The sequence below is a fragment of the Rhineura floridana genome, chromosome 1, assembly GCF_030035675.1.
Source record: "Rhineura floridana isolate rRhiFlo1 chromosome 1, rRhiFlo1.hap2, whole genome shotgun sequence".
Lineage (NCBI taxonomy): Eukaryota > Metazoa > Chordata > Lepidosauria > Squamata > Rhineuridae > Rhineura > Rhineura floridana.
Genome location: NC_084480.1, coordinates 305831878 through 305836580, shown reverse-complemented (window position 1 = coordinate 305836580; position 4703 = coordinate 305831878).

Sequence of the window (4703 nt, the reverse complement as noted above, 5' to 3'; positions counted from 1 at the left end):
GGGACTTAGTACATTAAGAAAGACTTTCTCATGGTCCAAGTTATTCAGTGTGAAAGATTTCACAGAAGGTGGTGGACACTTCTTCTTATTTAGGTGTTTTTAAACAGAGTCTAGGGCAGCCTTTCCCAACTAGTGGGCCACCAGATGTTGTTGGACCACAATTCCCATTTTTCCTGACCATTGGCAATGCTAGCTGAGGCTGATGGGAGTTGTGGTCCAACAACATCTGGTGGCCCACCATCTGGGAAAGGCTGGTCTAGGGGGTCTTCAGGGACACTGCAGCAGTACATTTCTTGCATTTGCAGGGGTTTGGATTAGAATAGGGCCCAATTTATTTACTTTTTTAGTGCCTGGGGGCACTTTTGGAAATTGAGGAAATTGTTGCAAGCACCACACAATGCTCATTTCACAGAAGCACTACAAAAATACCCATTTCACAGAAGAAAAAGTGCTGCTGCTCAGAAACACCTCCCCAAAACAGGCAAAGCCGGGACTTAGACTCCAATATTATGGCAGTTGAACCTAATGAGGTATCCGGAGCACAGTCTTGTCCTTATTTATTGGATGAGTTTCAGTTGGTTCAGCTCGAGGACGTTGACAAGGTGCTTGGACTGGTGCGTGCAACCACTTCTGTACTGGATCCTTGCCCCTCTTGGCTAGTGAAAGCTGGCAGGACTGGAACAGCCGGCTGGGCCAGGGAAGTGATAAATGCCTCCTTGAGAGAGGGAGTGGTCCCTAGTTGTTTGAAAGAGGCGGTAGTGAGACCACTCCTGAAGAAACCTTCCCTGGATCCAGATAATTTGAACAAATTAGCGAATGTTCCATTCCTGGGCAAGGTCTTAGAACGGGTGGTTGCCAGCCAGCTCCAGGTGCTGTTGGATGAAACCGATTATCTAGATCCGTTTCAATCCGGTTTTAGGCCCGGTTTTGGCACTGAAACAGCCTTGGTTGCCCTGTATGATGACCTATGTCAGGAGAGGGACAGGGGGAGTGTAACTCTGTTGATTCTCCTTGATCTCTCAGCTGCTTTTGATACCATCGACCATGGTATCCTTCTGGGGAGACTCACGCAGTTGGGAGTTGGAGGTACTGCTTGGCAGTGGCTCCGCTCCTACTTGGTGGACCGCCTCCAGAAGGTAGGGCTTGGGGAGCATTGTTCGATACCCTGGACTCTCCATTGTGGAGTCCCGCAGGAATCGGTTCTGTCCCCTATGCTTTTTAACATCTACATGAAGCCGCTGGGTGCAGTCATCAGGAGTTTTGGAGTGCGTTGTCACCAGTATGCTGATGACACGCAACTCTATTTCTCCTTTTCATCTTCATCAGGTGAGGCTGTTAATGTGCTGAACCGTTGCCTGGCCACGATAATGGACTGGATGAGAGCTAATAAACTGAGGCTCAATCCTGACAAGACTGAGACGCTGTTGGTGAGTGCCTTCTCCTCCCAGATGGTGGATGTTCAACCTGTTCTGGATGGGGTTACACTCCCCCTGAAGGAACAGGTTCGTAGCTTGGGGGTTCTTTTCGATCCATTCCTGTCTCTCGAGGCTCAGGTGGCCTCGGTGGCACGGAATGCATTCTACCACCTTCGTTTGGTAGCCCAGCTACGCCCCTATCTGGAAAGCGATGACCTCACTTCAGTTGTGCGTGCTCTGGTAACCTTTAGATTGGATTACTGCAATGCGCTCTACGTGGGGCTGCCTTTGAAGACAGTTCGGAAACTACAGCTAGTGCAAATCGCAGCTGCTAGAATGTTGACGAGGACCAGGCGGTCCGCACATATAACACCTGTCCTGGCTCATTTGCACTGGCTACCTATTTGTTTCCGGGCTAAATTCAAAGTGCTAGTTTTGACTTATAAAGCCTTACATGGCGCGGGACCACAATACCTAGTGGAACGCCTCTCCCGATATGAACCTACCCGCTCACTACGTTCAACATCAAAGGCCCTCCTCCAAGTCCCGACCCACAGAGAGGCTCGGAGGGTTGTAACAAGATCTAGGGCCTTTTCAGTAGTGGCCCCCGAACAGTCTCCCCGATGAGGTACACCTGGCGCCTACACTTTTATCTTTTCGGCGCCAGGTTAAAACCTTTTTATTCTCCCAGGCATTTTAACTTAATTTATTTTTTAGCTTTCAGTCTATACCAGGCTGTTTTACTGTTTAATATGTATGCTTTTTACTGACCTTTGTAATTTTATTGTATTTTACTCTATGTTGTGCACCGCCCTGAGAGCCTTTTGGCTGTGGGCGGTATAGAAATCGAAATAAATAAATAAAAATAAATAAAAGCACCACCACATGCTCCCACAAACAAAATAACATAAAAGCCAAATCAACAGGCAACACTCCCCCCCCATAAAAGCAGCACACACACACCAAAACAGGCAAAACAACCCAATCACTTTGACCCTTCCCAAACCAGGCAGTAGCCTGGTCTCTTTCCTGTCCCTTTTCACAAGAGTTTCAACAGGCGTCTGGAAGGCAAACGACTAGACTCCAGCTGTTCTTCTCTTTTCCTTTCTTATGGAGAATGTCTCTAAGCCCATGTGTTCTGAAGGAATTCTGGGTATTCTGGGGGAAGGGAGAGAAGGGGATGGGGAGGGATCAAGACCTATACTTCTCTTTCCAGCCAGCCCAGCACTGCCCAAGGTTTTAAAAAAGGCAAAAACACACCCCATCTCAATGAATACAATGAATCAGGAGGGATAGAGGCCCTGGGTGGATGCTAAGAGGGGCCATCTGCTGTGGGGCTTGCAGGTGACCTTTGTGGTCCTTTCCAACTCTGTGATCCTATGCAGTGCCACAAGACTTGTGCTATTAACCTGGTCACCAAGATGGCATCCAAGATATCTGTGCTGGGAGCAAAGAACGTCCCAGGATCCTACAGGCAGCAGCATAGTAAAGAGGAGCTTAGAGCATTGCAGAGGGATATGCTGCAGCTTCACTAGAATGTGACCAAGGCTGCATTCTGTTTTTCATCTCTTTATTCAGAAATGCCTGTTCTTTCAGGACAATGTCTGAGGGATGGGCTATGAATATAGGAATGGGATTGTGGATAGGGTTGCCAGGTCAGAAGCATTCCAAACCCTAAGATTTCAGGGGAGGATCATAGTGAGGTCATAGGGGCAGGCCCTGGCGGTGTCATTAAACATGATACATTAAGCATCAACCACAGCTGCTTGGAGCATACCACTCAAACAAAAAAATTTTCTCTGATTGGAAATTAAGATAGAAATCTTAGCTAAATGAGGGTGTTCTCAGGTCCAGCTGAACTGACAAGATCATTGCTTCTCACCAGCTTAGAGATCCTGGGTAGGTAACATTTAATCTAGCTTACTTTCTTCTGGCAAGAAGGGTTTAAGTGCCCTCAGGCCAGGCCCGTCACCAGAAGGCCATTGTAGGAAAAAGGGACCCTACCCTAGTGTTGTGGAGATGTTAGATGGGAGCACTCAGGAGTAAAGATGGATGCCCCTGAAGGCTGCAACTCTAAGCACGCTTATTAAGGGACTAAGCCACATAAAACACTACAGGACTTCCTTCTGGGTAGATATGATTAGGATTGGGCTGTTGGTAAGGCTTGACTAGGAATCCTCTGCAAAGATATCCATATGCAAGCAGGATTGGCAAACCCCTGCCTAGAATGCTCTACCTGCCTTTTAATGTGGCTTCTCTAAACTTCCTTACAAACTTCCTTTCTGACTTGACCCTTCACTTCAGAAAGAGGTTTGAAAAATAAGTAAGAGTTAAAAAGATTATCTACCCTTTCCTGCCTGTCCTCTGGGCTGCTATAAACTCATTTTGACAGCCAGCCCAATTCCAGTGAGTAATAATTGACAGAGAGAAAACACACATGGTTTGGTCTACCTTCACAGTCAGTAGATTGGGAACAATAGCAATTGAAGCCACACTTCCCAGTATGTGAATTTTGTTTTACCACTTTTGGGCTAGAAACAAACCATTATGCAACCAACAAAGTGCATCATCAGTGAGTTTAAGGGAGTTGAGCTGAGCACATAGAATCACTATTGTTGTTTCTAAGGATGTAAGGGAGTGGGGCCAGAGGTACATGAAATGCAAATAGAAAAAGAAAAAACAGTGATGATTTCCTAAATGCAATACCATAGCAACCACAACAAGATTCCTATGAGTAAGGCAGAAAACTCAGCATCCCACAACTAGTCAGGATTTCTAACCAAAACTAAAATATTCTGGCAGCCAGTCAGCCAAAGTCACAGCAATCCCCATGCAGTACAACCTGACCAGGGGCTGCAGTTAGTGCAGAATGCTGTGGCACAATTGCTGACATGAGTGAGACCCTATCAACACATAATACCTCTCCTCTGAAATCTGCACTGGTTGCCGATTTGCTACCAGGCCAAATTCAAGGTATGCTTTCCATGTTATGGGTTCTACATAGTACTTGTTCTACTCTTGTAAGAAATCGATCCTTTAGTTTGGCAGCACCTATGCTTTGGAACTCCCGGCCTATTGCCCTCAGCCTGGCGCCTTCATAGTACACTTTTTGGCACCTGCTAAAAACATTTTTGTAGGCAAGCCTACCCAGGCATGTAGAAGCTATTACGGTTTTCATCTGTTTTTAATTCATTGATGGTTATATTATTTTGAATATTTTTAAATACCTGTCTTTAACTGTTTTTGCCAATAATTTCATGGTTTTAATTTCTTCTGTAAACCACTTTG